Source organism: Oncorhynchus nerka, linkage group LG20, assembly GCF_034236695.1.
Source record: "Oncorhynchus nerka isolate Pitt River linkage group LG20, Oner_Uvic_2.0, whole genome shotgun sequence".
Classification (NCBI taxonomy): Eukaryota; Metazoa; Chordata; class Actinopteri; order Salmoniformes; family Salmonidae; genus Oncorhynchus; species Oncorhynchus nerka.
In genome coordinates this window covers 15,612,386-15,633,404 of record NC_088415.1, presented here as the reverse complement: position 1 = coordinate 15,633,404, position 21,019 = coordinate 15,612,386, and the positions used below count along the sequence as shown (strand labels likewise).

The following is a 21,019-nucleotide window of genomic DNA, read 5'->3' as shown; positions in this document are numbered from 1 at the left end:
GGGGCTTGCAGGTGGAGAGTCTATTGAAACATGGGGCTCCCAGGTGGAGAGTCTAGTGAAACATGAGGCTCCCAGGTGGAGAGTCTAGTGAAACATGAGGCTCCCAGGTGGAGAGTCTATTGAAACATGGGGCTTGCAGATGGAGAGTCTATTGAAACATGGGGCTCCCAGGTGGAGAGTCTAGTGAAACATGAGGCTCCCAGGTGGAGAGTCTAGTGAAACATGGGGCTCCCAGGTGGAGAGTCTAGTGAAACATGGGGCTCCCAGGTGGAGAGTCTAGTGAAACATGGGGCTTGCAGATGGAGAGTCTATTGAAACATGGGGCTCCCAGGTGGAGAGTCTAGTGAAACATGGCGCTCCCAGGTGGAGAGTCTATTGAAACATGGGGCTCCCAGGTGGTCTAAGGCACTGCATCTCAGTGCTAGAGGCGTCACTACAGACACCCTGGTTCGAATCCAGGCTGTATCACAACCGGCCATGATTGGGACTCCCATAGGGCGGCGCACAATTGGCCCAGTCGTCCGGGTTTGGCTGGGGTAGGCCGTCATTGTAAATAAGAATCTGTTCTTAACTGACTTGCCTAGTTATGGAGACGAAAGAGACAAGATGAGACTTGACAGGTGGCAAAGAGACACTACTTGTGTAAATCTCTCAGCATGCAAACACACACACACACACACACACACACACACACACACACACACACACACACACACACACACACACACACACACACACACACACTCACACTGTGCTGGTGTGTAAATCTGTCATCAGAAGTGTGTAGTGTAAAGGAGCTGATTACAGAGCTAACCCATGAATTACCTGGGTTGGTTTCTGTGTGTTTATACTCTATAAAGGAGACATACTCCCAATAATATACCCTACAACTGAGATCCGCACGGGCACGCGCACACACACACACACACACACACACACACACACACACACACACACACACACAGAGAAACAGTCTATGACTTGGGTGTCTGGAGTCTTTGACAATACTTAAAGACTTCCTCTGACACCGCCCGGTATCCAGGTTGGCAGGGAGCTCAGCCCCAGTGATGTACTGGGCAATAAACACCACCCTCTATAGCGCCTTGGATGCCGAGCAGTTGCCATACCAAGCGGTGATGTAGCGAGTTAAGATGCTCTCATTGGAGTAGCTGTAGAACTTTCTGAGGATCTGAGGGCCCTTCCCGAATCTTTTTAGCCTCCTGAGGGGGAAGAGGCCTTCTCGTGCCTTCTATATGACTGTGTTAGTGTGTTTGGACCATGATAATTTGTGATGTGGCCACAGAGGAACTTGAAGCTCTCAACACGCTTCCCTACAGCCCATCAATGTGGATGGGGGCGTGCTCGACTCTCCGTTTCCTGTAGTCCATCGGCTCCTTGGTCTTGCTGACATTGAGGGAGATGTTGTTGTTGAACAGGAAGGGACTAAGCACGCACCCCTGAGGGGCTCCCGTGTTGTTTCTAGCCTCACCACCTGGGGGTGGCCCATTAGGAAGCCCAGGAACTAGTTGCAGTGGAAGGTGTTCAAGTCCCAGGGTCCTGAGCTTAGTGATGAGCACTATGACGAGCACTATGACTCAGTGTTCAACACCAATGAACAGCATTCTCACGTAGGTGTTCCGCTTGTTCAGCTGGGAGAGGGCAGTGTGGAGTACAATAGAGATTGCATCATCTGTGGGTCTGTTGGGGTGTTATGCGAATTGGAGTGGGTCCAAGGTGTCTGGGATGATGGTGTTAATGTGACCCATGGCCAGCCTTTCAAAGCATTTCATGGCTACAGATGTAAGTGCTACAGGGTGAATGTCATTTAGACAGGTTCCCTAGGCGTTCTTGGGCACAGAGACTATGGTGGTCTGCTTGAAACATGTATTTATTACAGAGTGGATCAGGGAGAGTTTGAAAATGTCAGTGAAGACACTTGCCAGCTGGTCAGCGCATGCTCAGAGTACATGTCCTGTTAATCCTTCTGACCACGTGGCCTTGTGGAGCAAGATTATACGGTCGTCCGGTACAGCTGGTGCTCTCATGCATGATTCAGTGTTACTTGCCTCGAAGCGAGCATAGAAGGAATATGTCTTGTATGCTAGACTTGCGTCACTAGGCAACTCGCGGCTGGGTATCCTTTTGTAATTCGTGATGGTTTGCAAGCCCTGCCACCTCCATGAGCATCAGCGCTGGCGAAGTAGGTTTCGACCTTAGTCGTTTATTGACCTTTTGACTGTTTGATGGTTTGTTGGAGGACGTAGCGGGATATCATTTAAGTGTCTGGATTAGTGTCCCACTCCTTGAAAGCGGCAGCTCTAGCCTTTATCTCAGTGCGTATGTTTCCTGTAATCCATGGCTTCTGGTTGGGATATGTACAAACGGTCACTGTGGGGAGGATGTTGCTGATGCACGTATTATTGAACCTGGTGACTGATGTGGTAAACTCCTCAATGATATTGGATGAATCCCAGAAAATATTCCAGTCTGTGCTAGCGAAACATTCCTGTAGTTTAGCATCTATGTCATCAGATGACTTCCATTTGAGTTTAGCTTGTAAGCAGGAATCAGGAGGATAGAGTTATGGTCAGATTTACCAAATGGAGGGTGAGGGGGAGCTTTGTATGCATTTCTGTGTGTGGAGTAAAGATTACATTATTTTTTTTAAATCACCGGCCACTGCCTCTCTTGTCTGCTTATGGCACTATACAACTCATTTGAGATTGGTCTTAGTGCCAGCATTGGTTTTTGGTGGAAATTAGACAGCTACGAAAAATATAGATGCAAATTCTCTAGGAAATAGTATGTTCTGCAGCTTATCAGGAGATATTCTAACTCAGGCGAAACCTAGAGACTTCTTTAACATTAGAGATCACTGACCAGCTGTTCTTTAACCCAGAGCTGCCGTCCGGTCTTGACGATGCATAGAAAAACCAACTAAATGTATATTATCCATATCCTTGTTCAGTCACGACTCAGAGAAACATAGGATATTACAGTTCTTCAGGTCCCTTTGATAGGATAGTCTCGAACTGAGCTTATCCAGTTTATTCTCTAGTGATTGTACTTTTACTAGTAGAACGGAGAGTAGAGACGGTTTGTTAATTCGCCGACATAGAGGAGCTCGATTGCCTCTCTTGCGCCGTCTCTTTCCAGGATTACAGTATGGTCCGGAATGAGCAAAACATCCACAGCTGCCAAGTCGTTGAAGTAGTATTCTTCATCCAAATCCATGTTAGTGATCACTGTTCTGATGTCCAGAAGCTGTTTTCGGTCATAGGAAATATTATTTACAAAAACGTAAGATCAGCATAAAAAACACACAAAAAAGCAGAATTGGTCAACTGCAGTGCCATCTTCCATCTCAAGAGGTAAGTAAAACAATTTAAAAACTATAGTAAGCGTATTTTAAGTGCCAAATGATATTAGAGAAAGACATTACAAACTCTGACCCATCTATGTACATTTTTTATTTTACATTAATAACAAGTATATATTTTGTTTCTCATTCTTTTTCATTAGTTTGAAAAAATAACAAAAACCAACAGTGATGTAACAGTGATGAAGATCTATTCTTGAATCAGCCATAAATCCCCTTGTCACTTCCTGTTTTGTGCAACAGGGAGGGGCAATTGAATACAAGTTTCACATAAAATGGACTTGCTAAAACATGTCTAGCCTGTCTATCTATGGGTAACAGGGTTGATGTGTTTTTCTAGCCTGTCTATCTCTGGGTAACAGGGTTGATGTGTTATTCTAGCCTGTCTATCTCTGGGTAACCGGGCTGATGTGTTATTCTAGCCTGTCTATCTCTGGGTAACAGGGTTGATGTGTTATTCTAGCCTGTCTATCTCTGGGTAACAGGGTTGATGTGTTATTCTAGCCTGTCTATCTCTGGGTAACAGGGTTGATGTGTTATTCTAGCCTGTCTATCTCTGGGTAACAGGGTTGATGTGTTATTCTAGCCTGTCTATCTCTGGGTAACAGGGTTGATGTGTTATTCTAGCCTGTCTATCTCTGGGTAACAGGGTTGATGTGTTATTCTAGCCTGTCTATCTCTGGGTAACAGGGTTGATGTGTTATTCTAGCCTGTCTATCTCTGGGTAACAGGGTTGATGTGTTATTCTAGCCTGTCTATCTCTGGGTAACAGGGTTGATGTGTTATTCTAGCCTGTCTATCTCTGGGTAACAGGGTTGATGTGTTATTCTAGCCTGTCTATCTCTGGGTAACAGGGTTGATGTCTATCTCTGTTATTCTAGCCTGTCTATCTCTGGGTAACAGGGTTGATGTGTTATTCTAGCCTGTCTATCTCTGGGTAACAGGGTTGATGTGTTATTCTAGCCTGTCTATCTCTGGGTAACAGGGTTGATGTGTTATTCTAGCCTGTCTATCTCTGGGTAACAGGGTTGATGTGTTATTCTAGCCTGTCTATCTCTGGGTAACAGGGTTGATGTGTTATTCTAGCCTGTCTATCTCTGGGTAACAGGGTTGATGTGTTATTCTAGCCTGTCTATCTCTGGGTAACAGGGTTGATGTGTTATTCTAGCCTGTCTATCTCTGGGTAACAGGGTTGATGTGTTATTCTAGCCTGTCTATCTCTGGGTAACAGGGTTGATGTGTTATTCTAGCCTGTCTATCTCTGGGTAACAGGGTTGATGTGTTATTCTAGCCTGTCTATCTCTGGGTAACAGGGTTGATGTGTTATTCTAGCCTGTCTATCTCTGGGTAACAGGGTTGATGTGTTATTCTAGCCTGTCTATCTCTGGGTAACAGGGTTGATGTGTTATTCTAGCCTGTCTATCTCTGGGTAACAGGGTTGATGTGTTATTCTAGCCTGTCTATCTCTGGGTAACAGGGTTGATGTGTTATTCTAGCCTGTCTATCTCTGGGTAACAGGGTTGATGTGTTATTCTAGCCTGTCTATCTCTGGGTAACAGGGTTGATGTGTTATTCTAGCCTGTCTATCTCTGGGTAACAGGGTTGATGTGTTATTCTAGCCTGTCTATCTCTGGGTAACAGGGTTGATGTGTTATGCTCGACATGCTCACTATGATTTGACTATTATATGTTCAATGTTTCTGTTGAATATTTTTTTTGAAAGGAATATCTTCACAATATTAAAACGAGAGTTCAGTTCACGGAACGTAAATTAAGCACTAATCACATTGAAAAAATATTAATATTCAGAAATGACGTTTTCAAGGTAACAGAATAACTAGGGCATTACAATGATGGTGAAACTTCGGGAAATGTTCAGATGAAGTGGGTTGAGATCATGGTAAAAGTGACACAGGGTTGATGGTGGGACATGTCAAAATGCTGAATATAGCCACATTAGCAAGGCTTTATTCTGATATATTGAAATCTCCATATGGTCTATATCAAATGACACTTCATTTAAAAGGACAATTCTGCCACTTTTAAACCGTATTTTCATTATCTCCATCACAATACCAGTGTCTACATATGTGAAAATGGCACGTTTCTATAATATGCGATTAAAAAGAGAAAAAATGCTTCCATGTGACATCACAGGGTAGGATTAAAATAAAAACAGCGATTTTCAAAACCTGTAATGAGTTTCTAGCCAGAGGGAGGGGGATCTTCTTGTTCCCCACGACACTGCAAATTTTGTTGCACTATTTCTACACAAAAGGAACTCTTTTCGTGGAACGACCCATAAGCAAAGAGAGCTGACAGTGACAAATTATCCCATAAGAGAACTCTCAGCTACTGTAAACAGCTTCTCAACCAGCGCCTGCTCTGTGTGTATACATTATTACATATTCAGACTGACTGACCTGTTTACCCTGCTACCAATCCACAAGTTCCTCTACATACGGACAAATATTTGCCACGCTGGCTTGTGAACTACTGTGTGTGTGTGTGTGTGTGTGTGTGTGTGTGTGTGTGTGTGTAGGTACGTGCGTGCGTGTGTCTCATGTCCTGTCAGCGGCGATGTTGGCGGGTAATTTATATTCTGGCCTTCTGAAAATAAACCTAATAAATGGATAAATAAGATCCTAAAAAGCAATGCCGCCTGCTCTCTCTATCACCATAAGTAGTGAGAGTAGTGATGCATTGGTTTTGAGCCCTATGTCAGGACTAGTCATACTGACAGACATCTTCTGCTCCCATCAACCCTCCTCCCCATCCCCCTCGTCTTCACCCCCCTCTCAGAGATACTGTTGTCATAAGGAGGATTGGAGTAGAAGGGAGAGTAGAAGGGTTGTAGAAGGGGGAGTAGGAGTAGAAGGGTTGTAGAAGGGGGAGTAGAAGGGTTGTAGAAGGGGGAGTAGAAGGGGGTGTGGAAGGGAGTAGAGGTGAGAGTAGAAGGGGGTTACAAGGGAGTAGAGAAGGAGAGTTGAAGGGGTGTAGAAGGGGGAGTAGAAGGGTGTAGAAGGGAGAGTAGAAGGGTGGATAAATGAGTAGAAGGGTGGATAAGGGAGTAGAATGGTGGATAAGGGAGTAGAAGGGTGGATAGGGTGTATAAGGGAGTAGAAGGGTGTATAAGGGAGTAGAAGTGTGGATAAGGGAGTAGAAGGGTGGATAAGGGAGTAGAAGGGTGTATAAGGGAGTAGAGGGGTGTATAAGGGAGTAGAGGGGTGTATAAGGGAGTAGAAGGGTGAATAAGGGAGTAGAATGGTGGATAAGGGAGTAGAAGGGTGTATAAGGGAGTAGAGGGTGAATAAGGGAGTAGAGGGTGAATAAGGGAGTAGAAGGGTGTATAAGGGAGTAGAAGGGTGGATAAGGGAGTAGAAGGGTGTATAAGGGAGTAGAAGGGTGTATAAGGGAGTAGAAGGGTGGATAAGGGAGTAGAAGGGTGTATAAGGGAGTAGAAGGGTGTATAAGGGAGTAGGAGGGTGGATAAGGTAGTAGAAGGGTGGATAAGGGAGTAGAAGGGTGGATAAAGGAGTAGAAAGGTGGATAAGGGAGTAGAAGGGTGTGTAAGGGAGTAGGAGGGTGGATAAGGGAGTAGAAGGGTGGATAAGGGAGTAGAAGGGTGGATAAGGGAGTAGAATGGTGTATAAGGGAGTAGAAGGGTGTATAAGGGAGTAGAAGGGTGTATAAGGGAGTAGAAGGGTGGATAAGGGAGTAGAGGGGTGTATAAGGGAGTAGAAGGGTGAATAAGGGAGTAGAAGGGTGTATAAAGGAGTAGAAGGGTGGATAAGGGAGTAGAAGGGTGTATAAAGGAGTAGAAGGGTGTATAAGGGAGTAGAAGGGTGGATAAGGGAGGGTATAAGCAGGGTGTATAAGGGAGTAGAAGGGTGTATAAGGGAGTAGAAGGGTGTATAAGGGAGTAGAAGGGTGTATAAGGGAGTAGAAGGGTGGATAAGGGAGTAGAATAGTGGAAAAGGGAGTAGAAGGGTGGATAAGGGAGTAGAAGGGTGTATAAGGGAGTAGAAGGGTGTATAAAGGAGTAGAAGGGTGGATAAGGGAGTAGAAGGGTGTATAAAGGAGTAGAAGGGTGTATAAGGGAGTAGAAGGGTGGATAAGGGAGTAGCAGGGTGTATAAGGGAGTAGAAGGGTGTATAAGGGAGTAGAGGGTGGATAAGGGAGTAGAAGGGTGTATAAGGGAGTAGACGGGTGGATAAGGCAGTAGAAGGGTGTATACGGGAGTAGAAGGGTGGATAAGGGAGTAGAAGGGTGTATAAGGGAGTAGAAGGGTGTATAAGGGAGTAGAGGGTGGATAAGGGAGTGAGAGGAGACACAGTGGTCATCACCAGATGAGCTCTTGCATGTTTCAGCATGTTCTTAAAAATATATAGATTTAGAGTTGGATAAACTTCATTTTTTTTGTCAGGGACATATATAGGATGCTACCCTCCACAACATAACTTTAACATAACCACTCCAAATCAAAACCTACAACCTGATTTTGAACAGAATTATGGAATCACCTGGAAGGTTTACAGCTGCCAAAGATTATTATTCCAACGCTACACAGCAAACACTCTGGAAAACAACAAAAACCTGGAAACACCATCCAACCGAGAACTGAGAGAGAAATGTTTAGTCTGAAGCTATATTTTATTTCCAAAAGTCAAGAAGAAAAATACATTACATTATTTTATAAGGACCTCTCACGTGTCAAGTGAGAGGTGTCAAAGCCCTTTCCCAACAATGGCAGGAGAGTCGAACAGTCTACTCCAACCAAATGGAGCGACCTTAGAAGCTGCCTCCCGCTGTTCAGAGGTAATTCAAATACAGTACCCTGTGTATGTAAAGAATGATAAGGCAAGAAAATATTACAAAATGAAGCTCCTTATGGAAAATCAAGAGACTTTTTGCTGACTATTATAAAAATAGGAACATCTTCCACACAGACCATCCCCTGGCATGGTACAGTGCTATATTAGCACACTACCCCTCTGTTAAGAGGGGAGGTGTTACCGAGGGGTGGAAACTCAGGATACTAGACAACAAGGACTCTGAGTCAGCTAATATAAATCTCTATAAGTCTGGAACAGTAATGGTACAGGGCAACACCAAACAGTTTCAGCTGGACTTTCAACTAATCAAGGAATTAGCCCAGCAGGAGAAGCTCTCCCTTGAGAAAGATACCCCCACCCAGAGTGGGTCAGACTAGACCTCTTCATTATATAACCCCACAGACGAGCAACCCCAAGTGGAAAGTAAACCTCCCAGCACAGAGTACTACCCCCTCATTGAAATGAAGGATACATTTACCCAGCTGGAGGTAAGGCAGGTGGAGCTGGAACAGCAGGTGATTACACTCCAGTCAGCACAGACCCAGACAAGAGTCCAGCACAACAACACCCCCTTAACGAGAGAATCACTGACATGATGTCAGCTGGTCCTTTTGTGGTAGGGCTGAAATGTAGTGGAAATGTTTTTGGGGGATTCAGTTCATTTGCATGGCATAGAGGGACTTTGCAATTAATTGCAATTCAGCTGATCACTCTTCATAACATTCTGGAGTATATGCAAATTGCCATCAAACAAACTGAGGCAGCAGACTTTGTAAAAATGTATATTTGTGTCATTCTCAAAACTTTTGGGCACGACTGTAGTTTGGAAATCTACCTAAAAACAATTAAGCAACAACAAATTCAATCCCATTTAGACAACTTCCTGGACAAAACGTTCCACTGTAATAGTGAAGGTGTAAACTTGGAAATAGAAAATCTTAACAGTATATTTGACCTCTCACCTTCCCTATCAAATCTCAAAAATCTCAAATAGAAAACAGAAGAAAATGAACAAAAATGACAAATGGTTTGATGAAGAATGCAAAAATCGAATAAAAAATGTAGAATCCTGTCCAACCAAAAATATAGAGACCCGGAAAACCTGAGTCTACACCTCCACTAAGGTGAATCACTAAAACAATACAGAAATACACTAGGGAAAAATAAGCAACAGCACGTCAGAAATTAGCTCAGTGTAATTGAAGAATCCATAGACTCTAACCACTTCTGGGAAAATTGGAAAACAATAAACAACAACATGAAAAATTATCTATCCAACATGGAGATGTATGGGTAAACCACTTCTCCAAACTTTTTGGCTCTATAACAAAGAACAAACAGCAAACACATATACATAATCAAATACAAATCTTAGAATCAACTATGAAAGACTACCAGAACCCACTGGATTCTCAATTACAATGAATGAACTACAGGATAAAATAAAACCCTCCAACCCAAAAAGGCATGTGGTGTTGATGCTATCCTCAATGAAATGATCAAATATACAGACAACAAATTCCAATTGGCTATGCTAAAACTCAACATCATCATCCTTAGCTCTGGCACCTTCCCCAATATCTGGACTGATCACCCCAATCCACAAAAGTGGAGACAAAATTGACCCCAATAACAACGGGGGATATGTGTCAACAGCAACCTTGGGAAAATCCTCTGAATTACCATTAACAACAGACTCGTACAATTCCTCAATGAAAACAATGTACTGAGCAAATGTCAAATTGGCTATTTACCAAATTATCGTAAGACAGACCACGTATTCACCCTGTACACCCTAATTGACAAACAAACAAACCAAAACAGAGGCCAAGTCTTCTCATGCTTTGTCGATTTCAAAAAAGCCTTCGCCTCAATTTGGCATGAGGATCTGCTATACAAATTGATGGAAAGTGATGTTGGGTGAAAAACATACGACATTATAAAATCCATGTACACAAACAACAAGTGTGCGGTTAAAATAGGCAAAAAACACACATTTCTTCCCACAGGGCCGTGGGGTGAGACAGAGATGCAGCTTAAGCCCCACCCTCTTCAACACATATATCAACAAATTGGTGAGGGCACTAGAAAAGTCTGCAGCACCCGGCCTCACCCTACTAGAATCTGAAGTCAAATGTCTACTGTTTGCTGATGATCTGGTGCTTCTGTCACCAACCAAGGAGGACCTACAGCAGCACCTAGACCTTCTGTACAGATTCTGCCAGACCTGAACACTGACAGTAAATTTCAGTAAGACCAAAATAATGGTGTTCCAAAAAAGGTCCAGTTGCCAGTACCACAAATACAAATTCCATCTAGACACCGTTGCCCTAGAGCACACAAAAAACTATACATACATTGGCCTAAACATCAGCGCTACAGGTAAATTCCACAAGATTGTGAACAATCTGAGAGACAAGGCAAGAAGGGTCTTCTATGCCATCAAAAGTAACATAAAATTCGATATACAAATTAGGATCTGGCTAGAAATACTTGAATCAGTCATAGAGCCCATTGCCCTTTATGGTTGTGAGGTCTGGGGTCCGCTCACCAACCAAGAACTCACAAAATGGGACAAACACCAAATTGAGAATCTGCATGCAGAATTCTGCTAAAATATCCTGTGTACAACGTAGAACACCAAATAATGCATGCAGAGCAGAATTAGGCTGATACCCACTAATTATCAAAATCCAGAAAAGAGCCGTTACATTCTACAACCAAGGGGGAAAAAGGAAGCCATTCCCAAACCTTCCATAACAAAGCCATCATCTACAGAGAGATGAACCTGGAGAAGAGTCCCCTCAGCAAGCTGGTCCTGGGGCTCTGTTCACAAACACAAACACACCCCACAGAGCCCCAGGACAGCAATACAATTAGACCTAACCAAAACATGAGAAAACAATAAGATTATAACTTGACACATTGGTAAGAATTAACAAAAAAACAGAGAAAACTAGAATGCTATTTGGCCCTAAACAGAGAGTACACAATGGCAGAATACCTGACCACTGTGACTGACACAAACTTAAGGAAAGCTTTGACTATGTACAGACTCAGTGAGCATAACCTTGCTATTGAGAAAGGCCGCCATAGCCTGTCTTCTCTTGAGAGCCAGGTCTGCCTATGTGCACACTGCCCACAAAATGAGGTGGATACTGAGCTGCACTTCCTAACCTCCTGCCCAATGTATGACCATATTAGAGACACATACTTCCCTCAGATTACACAAATCCACAAAGATTTCGAAAACAAACGTGATTTTGATAAACTCCCATATCAATAGGGTGAAGTACCACAGTGTGCCATCACAACAGCAAGATTTGTGACCTGTTGCCACAAGAAAAGGTCAACCAGTGAAGAACAAACACCATTGTATGCTTATTTATTTGTTTACATTGTTACAACACTGTATATATACATACTATGACACTTGTAATGTCCTTACTCTTTTGGAGTGTAATGTTTACTGTTCATTTTTATTGTTTAATTCCCTTTTGTATATTATCTATTCCACATGCTTTGGCAATGTTAACATATGTTTCCCATGCCAGTAAAGCCAATTGAATTGAATTGTATACGGAGAGTATAATGGAGTAGATGGGGAGAATAAGGGAGTAGAGTGGAGTATAATGGAGTAGAGAGGGAGAATAAGGGAGTAGAAGGGGGTATAAGGGAGTAGTGGAGGAGTAGAACAGAGTAGAAGGGGGGTGGAAGAGGGAGTTGACGGGAGTAGAGGGAAATAGAGGGGGAGTATAAGGACGTAGAAGGGGAAGAAGGATTAGTAGAGGGGGAGTGGAAGGATTAGTAGAGGGGGAGTGGAAGGATTAGTAGAGGGGGAGTGGAAGAATTAGTAGAGGGGGAGTGGAAGGATTAGTAGAGGGACAGTGGAAGGATTAGTAGAGGGGGAGTGGAAGGATTAGTAGAGGGGAGTGGGCAGATTAGTAGAGGGAGAGTGGAAGGATTAGTAGAGGGGAGTGGAAGGATTAGTAGAGGGGGAGTGGAAGGATTAGTAGAGGGGGAGTGGAAGGATTAGTAGAGGGGGAGTGGAAGGATTAGTAGAGGGGGAAGGATTAGTAGGGGGGAAAGGATTAGTAGAGGGGGAGTGGAAGGATTAGTAGAGGGGGAGTGGAAGGATTAGTAGAAGGGGAGTGGAATAATTAGTAGAGGGGGAGTGGAAGGGGAGTAGAAGGAGAGTAGAAGGGGTAGTAGAAGGGGAGTAGAAGGGGGAGTAGAGGGAGAGTAGAAGGGGAGTAGAGGGAGAGTAGAAGGGAGTAGAAGGGGAAGTAGAAGGGGGAGTAGAAGGAGAGTAGAAGGGGGAGTAGAAGGGAGTAGAAGGGGAGTAGAAAGAGAGTAGAAGGGGAGTAGAAGGGAGAGTAGAAGGGGAGTATAGGGGAGTAGAAGGGGGAGTAGAAGGGAGGAGGAGGGAGAGTAGAAGGGAGAGTAGAAGGGGAGTAGAAGGGGGAGTAGAAGGAGAGTAGAAGGGGAGTAGAAGGGAGTAGAGGGAGAGTAGAAGGGGAGTAGAGGGAGAGTAGAAGGGGAGTAGAAGGGGGAGTAGAAGGGAGGAGGAGGGGGAGTAGAAGGGGGACTAGAAGGGAGGAGAAGGGGGAGTAGAAGGGAGGAGAGGGGGAGAAGGGGGAGTAGAAGGGAGTAGAAGGGAGAGAGGGAGAAGGGGAGTAGAGGGAGAGTAGAGGGAGAGTAGAAGGGAGTAGAGTGGGAGTAGAAGGGGGAGTAGAAGGGAGTATAGGGAGAGTAGAAGGGGGAGTAGAAGGGAGTAGAAGGGGAGTAGAGGGAGAGTAGAAGGGGAGTAGAAGGGGGAGTAGAAGGGAGTAGAGGGAGAGTAGAAGGGGGAGTAGAAGGGGAGTAGAGGGAGAGTAGAAGGGGAGTAGACTGAGAGTAGAAGGGAGTAGAAGGGAGTATAGGGAGAGTAGAAGGGGGAGTAGAAGGGGAGTAGCAGGAGAGTAGAATGGGGAGTAGAAGGGAGAGTCGAAGGGAGTAGGGGAGTAGAGGGAGAGTAGAAGTGGAGTAGAAGGGGAGTAGAGGGAGATTTGAAGGGGAGTAGAAGGGGGAGTAGAAGGGAGTAGAGGGAGAGTAGAAGGGGAGTAGAAGGGGAGTATAGGGAGAGTAGAAGGGGAGTGGAAGGGGAGTGGAAGGGGAGTAGAGGGAGAGTAGAAGGGTGTAGAAGGGGAGTAGAGGGAGAGTAGAAGGGGAGAGAGGGAGAGTAAGCAAATTCTCTGGAAAACAACAGAAACCTGAAAACACCATCCAACCTGGAACTGAGTGAGTAATGTTTAGTCTGAAACTATATTTTATTCCCAAAAGCCAAGAAGAAAAATACACATTACTTTATAAGGACTGAATTCTAACATAATTCTGCCAAGCTTGATACAGCTTCAACTAGCACTGACGTGTCAAGTGAGAGGTGTCAAAGCCCATTTTTTTCTGTGTTATTGACTTGTTAATTGTTTACTCCATGTGTAACTCTGTGTTGTCTGTTCACACTGCTATGCTTTATCTTGGCCAGGTCGCAGTTGCAAATGAGAACTTGTTCTCAACTAGCCTACCTGGTTAAATAAATGTGAAATAAAAAAAATAAAAATTAAAAAAGCCCAACAATGGCAGGAGAGTCACACAGTCTACCCCAACCAAATGGAGAGGCCTTAGAAGCTGCCTCCCGTTGTTCAGAGGTAATTCAAATACAGTACCCTGTGCATGTAAAGAATGATAAGGCAAGAAAAGATTACAAAATGAAGCTCCTTATGGAAAATCAAGAGACACTTTTTGCTGACTATTACAAAAATGGGAACATCAGCAACCTTATCTTCCACACAAACCATCCCCTGGCATGGCACAGTGCTATATTAGCACACTACCCCTTTGTTAAGAGAGGGGGGGTTAACGAGGGGTGGAAACTCAGAATACTTGATAACGAGGACTCTGAGTCAGGTAATATAAATATCTATAAGTCCGGAACAGTAATGGTACAGGGTAACAGTTTCAGCTGGACTTTCACCTAATCAAAGAATTAGCCCAGCAGGAGAAGCTCTCCCTTGAGAAAGATACCCCGACCCCGAGCGGGTCAGACCAGACCTCTTCATTATGTAACCCCACAGACAAGCAGCCCCCAGCGGAGAGTCAACCTCCCAGCACAGATTACCACTCCCTCATTGAAATGAAGGACAAATTCACCCAGCTGGAGGTAAGGCAGGTGGAGCTGGAACAGCAGGTGATTACACTTCAGTCAGCACAGACCCAGACAACAGTCCAGCACAACAACACCCCCTTAACCAGACCCGGAATGCTGGAGTTGGAGAGAGACATATCTGCACTCTGGACAGTGGTGAGACAATTTCAACAGGAGAAAGAGCAGGATCAAGAGAAGAACAGAGCACAAGAGGAGAGGATCAGACTGCTGGTGGAGGAGAGGTTGAGGGGGATAGAGGAGAGGGTGAGAGGGACGGAGGAGAGGTTGAAGGGGACGGCGTGTGACAGAGAACAACCCACTAGAGAGGTGGCCACCCCCACAGAGAAGCCAGCAGAACAGCCCACCTCAGCACCCGACAAAAGTCTCGACACCACAGCAGAACAGTCCACACCAGACCCTGACCATAGAGTCAACATCGCAGCAGAACAGACAAATGAAGAACCCCAAGCCCAGCGGCTCTCACCCCCTCTGAGCACCCCCCCCTGTCAGCCACCCTGATAGCCCTTCTGACAACCCCCCACACCCACTGAGGACAAACACAAGACACAGATTGTACTACTTATGGACTCAAATGGGAAATATATAGAAGAAAAAAACTTTTCCCAAACACAGTGTGTCTAAACTCTGGTGTCCAAACACCCAGCGTGCCCTCGACCTTCTGTCTGAGGACCAACTAGGCTCACCTAGCCACATAATAATACACACAGGCTTCTTCTACTTTCCTCAACGCACAAGTGGTTATCTCCACCCTGCTACCACGAAAAGACTTCCATCCTGCCACAATACAGCGGGTAAACGCAAGTATTTCTCGTGACTGTGCCTCAAAACCAAATGTTTTCCTGGCCCACCATTCCACCCTGGACTTGAACAGCCTCTATGACCAGGTCCACCTTTACAAGGCAGCAGTGCCCACCTTTGCCCGAACTCTAAAGGACATCGCTTTCAAACGTATCCCCAACACTTCACACAGGAGCAACAGATCAATAGACACCCCACCCAGACCAGCGAGACACCCTCCCAGACCTGCAGGACCCCCCCTGGACCTACACATAGAGGACCCACGCCAAGAGGAATTACATCCAGACCACAGCACCCCCAGACACATCCACACCCCCACCCCAACCAATCAACACCCCCCCACGTCAACCATGCCCACACCCCATTTAGGCCCCCCAGATCAGACCTATGCCACTCCTGCCCAACCCATGCACCCCACCCCCGCAAAGAGGGCCTCAACATGGAAGCCACACATACGCCCAGGTAGTGAGCGGGCAAACAGTCCCAACCCCCACTCTCACACTCGCCCAAGCCAATGGCATGTACCAGATGCTCAGCAGGCTCTGCTCACACTTACTGGCCTGAGGACAAACCACGACCAACAACATTGGACACTCTATGGAACAAAAAGCCTTCACTATATCATCCTGGAATATACAAGGCCTGAGGTCATCTGCCTTTGGCCTAAAGAGCAGAAACCCAGACTTCACCAAAGAAATCGGTAATACAGACATTGTCATCCTGCAAGAAACCTGATATAGAGGAGACGGACCCACTGGTTGCCCGCTAGGTTACAGAGAGCTGATAGTCCCATCCACCAAACTACCAGGTGTGAAACAGGGAAGGGACTCAGGGGGTATGCTAATTTGGTATAGAGCAGACCTAACTCACTCCATTAAATTAATCAAAACAGGAACATTCTACATTTGGCTAGAAATTCAAAAGGAAATTATCCTAACAGAGAAAAATGTCCTCCTGTGTGCTACCTATATCCCCCCACTAGAATCCCCATACTTTAATGAAGACAGCTTCTCCATCCTGGAGGGGGAAATCAATCATTTCCAGGCCCAGGGACATGTACTAGTCTGTGGCGACCTAAATGCCAGAACAGGGGGACAAACACCTGCCTGGAGGTGACAGCATTCCCTCCCACATATGCCCCCCTAGGCACAACTATGACAACACAACCAACAAAAACGGGTCACAACTCCTGCAGCTCTGTCGCACGCTGGGTATGTACATAGTCAATGGTAGGCTTCGAGGGGACTCCTATGGTAGGTACACCTACAGCTCATCTCTTGGCAGTAGTACTGTAGACTACTTTATCACTGACCTCAACCCAGAGTCTCTCAGAGCGTTCACAGTCAGCCCACTGACACCCCTATCAGACCACAGTAAAATCACAGTCTACTTAAACAGAGCAATACTCAATCATGAGGCATCAACGCCAAAGGAACTGAGTAACATTAAGAAATGCTATAGCTGGAAGGAATGCAGTTTGGAAACCTACCAAAAAACAATTAGGCAACAACAAATGCAATCCCTTTTAGACAATTTCCTGGGTAAAACTGTCAGGACCCGGTTACGAACCCGGGTCTCCGGAGTGAGAAACAGTCACTTAACCAACTGAGCTACGAATAGTTGGCAGAACCCAGAAGATGAGGCAGACACAGCAGTACTTGAGACTATGTATTTAATGAAGTAAAAAATGAAGTTCTTCAGGAAAACATGTAACTCCGCAACTTCAAAAGGAATTCCACAAGAACAAAGGTAATCCTCCAAGACAAAAAGGTAAATCCACAAGGTGGAAGGTATAGCACAAAAAGCCTCAAAAAATACTCAAAAACAAACAAACAAGAACAAAAAACAGAATTCCACAAGAGAGTCCACCGGGATCAACAAGAGTACACAGAGTACTAGGGCTGGGTGCTAACATACAAACACAGAGCAAAGGACTGAGGAAAACAAAGGGTTTAAATACAATCAGGGGAAACGAGGCACAGGTGCAAATAATAATGGGGATCAAGGGAAAACAAAAGGTCAAAAGGCACAATGGGGGCATCTAGTGACCAAAAACCGGAACAACCCTGGCCAAATCCTGACAAAAACGTTCCACTGTAATAGTGAAGGTGTAAACTTGGCAGTAGAAAATCTTAACAGTATATTTGACCTCTCAGATTCCCTATCAAATCTAAAAATCTCAAATAGAAAACCAAAGAAAATTAACAATAATGACAAATGGTTTGATGAAGAATGCAAAAATCTAAGAAAGAAATTGAGAAACCTGTCCAACCAAAAATATAGAGACCCGGAAAACCTGAGTCTACGCCTTCACTATGGTGAATCACTAAAACAATACAGAAATACACTACGGAAAAAGAAGGAACAGCATGTCAGAAATCAGCTCAATGTAATTGAAGAATCCATAGACTCTAACCACTTCTGGGAAAATTGGAAAACACTAAACAAACAACAACACGAAGAATTATCTTTCCAAAATGGAGATGTATGGGTAAACCACTTCTCCAATCTTTTTGGCTCTATAACAAAGAATAAAGAGCAAAAACATATACATGATCAAATACAGATCTTAGAATCAACTATTAAAGACTACCAGAACCCACTGGATTCTCCAATTACATTGAATGAGTTAGAGGACAAAATAAAAACCCTCCAACCCAAAAAGGCCTGTGGTGTTGATGGTATCCTCAATGAAATGATCAAATATACAGACAACAAATTCCAATTGGCTATACTAAAACTCTTTAACATCAACCTTAGCTCTGGCATCTTCCCCAATATTTGGAACCAAGGACTGATCAGCCCAATCCACAAAAGTGGAGACAAATTTGACCCCAATAACTACCGTGGAATATGCGTCAACAGTAACCTTGGGAAAATCCTCTGCATTATCATTAACAGTAGACTCGTACATTTCCTCAATGAAAACAATGTACTGAGCAAATGTCATTCTGGCTTTTTACCAAATTACCGTATAACAGACCAAACAAACCAAAACAAAGGCAAAGTCTTCTCATGCTTTGTTGATTTCAAAAAAGCCTTTGACTCAATTTGGCATGAGGGTCTGCTATACAAACTGATGGAAAGTGGTGTTGGGGGTAAAGCATACGACATTATAAAATCCATGTACACAAACAACAAGTGTGCGGTTAAAATTGGCAAAAAACACACACATTTCTTCATACAGGGTTGTGGGGTGAGACAGGGATGCAGCTTAAGCCCCACCCTCTTCAACATATATATCAACGAATTGGCGCGGGCACTAGAAAAGTCTGCAGCACCCGGCCTCACCCTACTAGAATCCGAAGTCAAATGTCTGCTGTTTGCTGATGATCGGGTGCTTCTGTCACCAACTAAGGAGGGCCTACAGCAGCACCTAGATCTTATGCACAGATTCTGTCAGACCTGGGCCCTAACAGTAAATCTCAGTAAGACCAAAATAATGGTGTTCCAAAAAAGGTCCAGTCACCATGACCACAAATACAAATTCCATCTAGACCCTGTTGCCCTAGAGCACACAAAAAACTATACATACCTTGGCCTAAACATCAGCGCCACAGGTAACTTCTACAAAGCTGTGAACGATCTGAGAGACAAGGCAAGAAGGGCATTCTATGCCATCAAAAGGAACATAAATTTCAACATACCAATTAGGATTTGGCTAAAAATACTTGAATCAGTCATAGAGCCCATTGCCCTTTATGGTTGTGAGGTCTGGGGTCCGCTCACCAACCAAGACTTCACAAAATGGGACAAACACCAAATTGAGACTCTGCACGCAGAATTCTGCAAAAATATCCTCCGTGTACAACGTAGAACACCAAATAATGCATGCAGAGCAGAATTAGGCCGATACCCACTAATTATCAAAATCCAGAAAAGAGCCGTTAAATTCTAGAACCACTTAAAAGGAAGCGATTCCCAAACCTTCCACAACAAAGCCATCACCTACAGAGAGATGAACCTGGAGAAGAGTCCCCTAAACAAGCTGGTCCTGGGGCTCTGTTCACAAACACAAACACACCCTACAGAGCCCCAGGACAGCAGCACAATTAGACCCAACCAAATCATGAGAAAACAAAAAGATAATTACTTGACACATTGGAAAGAATTAACAAAAACACAGAGCAAACTAGAATGCTATTTGGCCCTACACAGAGAGTACACAGCGGCAGAATACCTGACCACTGTGACTGACCCTAAATTAAGGAAAGCTTTGACTATGTACAGACTCAGTGAGCATAGCCTTGCTATTGAGAAAGGCCACCGTAGGCAGACATGGCTCTCAAGAGAAGACAGGCTATGTGCTCACTGCCCACAAAATGAGGTGGAAACTGAGCTGCACTTCCTAACCTCCTGCCCAATGTATGACCATATTAGAGAGACATATTTCCCTCAGATTACACAGATCCACAAAGAATTCGAAAACAAATCCAATTTTGATAAACTCCCATATCTACTGGGTGAAATTCCACAGTGTGCCATCACAGCAGCAAGATTTGTGACCTGTTGCCATGAGAAAAGGGCAACCCTGGATGGTACTGAGTCAGATGGCCCTGGATGGTACTGAGTCAGATGGCCCTGGATGGTACTGTGTCAGATGGCCCTGGATGGTACTGTGTCAGATGGCCCTGGATGGTACTGAGTCAGATGGCCCTGGATGGTACTGAGTCAGATGGCCCTGGATGGTACTGAGTCAGATGGCCCTGGATGGTACTGAGTCAGATGGTCCTGGATGGTACTGTGTCAGATGGCCCTGGATGGTACTGTGTCAGATGGCCCTGGATGGTACTGAGGCAGATGGCCCTGGATGGTACTGAGTCAGATGGCCCTGGATGGTACTGAGTCAGATGGCCCTGGATGGTACTGTGTCAGATGGCCCTGGATGGTACTGTGTCAGATGGCCCTGGATGGTACTGAGTCAGATGGCCCTGGATGGTACTGTGTCAGATGCCCCTGGATGGTACTGTGTCAGATGGCCCTGGATGGTACTGAGTCAGATGGCCCTGGATGGTACTGAGTCAGATGGCCCTGGATGGTACTGTGTCAGATGGCCCTGGTCACCAAACCAGCACACCTGCTCCTAAATATACAGTACACACAAACACATTCAATAGACATATACAGGAAATGTGTCAACACTCACTGTGTATATATATATGTGTGTGTGTGTCCGTGTGTGTGGCCGTGTGTATGTGTGCGACCGTGTGTGTGTGTGTGTGTCCGTGTGTGTGCGTGTGTGTGTGTGTCCGTGTGCCAGCTGAGATTCAGGTACTACCCTCAGCCAAACATCAACCAACTCCTCTATCTCACATTGGATACAAACACTCACACACCATCCCTGAAACCCTCCCTAACATACCAAAGTGCTTACCCAGCACTACCGCTGATAGGCCAAAGAGCTGGGTTATGAGAGGTTAACTACCACATAGCAGACTGGATGACAGACAGCTACTGCACATCCCTTTACACCAGGACTCAAAGCTACCTAAGATCAGTTACAGTTATTCTACAGTAAAACAGACTATGACTGACCTCACCAGTACCCAGCTAAGAAAATGTAGATTCCTATTGATGTGACCTCCTCCTGCTTGAGCTAAACTCAGGTACTTTACCAAACACTTTCATCTCCTATAGTGGAAGACATCAATTAACATGTCCTGTTCGCTACTTACATCAACATTCTTTTTTCTATGTGGCCAAATGTTAGGGGGGGGGGCGTTGAACCCTGGCCCCTCTCTCACCCCTGATAGTCATTACAGGCCTCCTGATGACGCTCCAACAGCAACATGCTGATTAAAT

The 21,019-nt window shown here is 44.8% G+C and overlaps 1 protein-coding gene across 1 annotated transcript in view; it reads right to left on the bottom strand.

The window, feature by feature from the left end:
* The window catches only part of LOC115123110 (ERC protein 2-like), a 513,551-nt gene that overhangs the window by 283,199 nt on the left and 209,333 nt on the right, over positions 1-21,019 (bottom strand). The gene's annotated exons all lie outside the window — the stretch shown is intronic.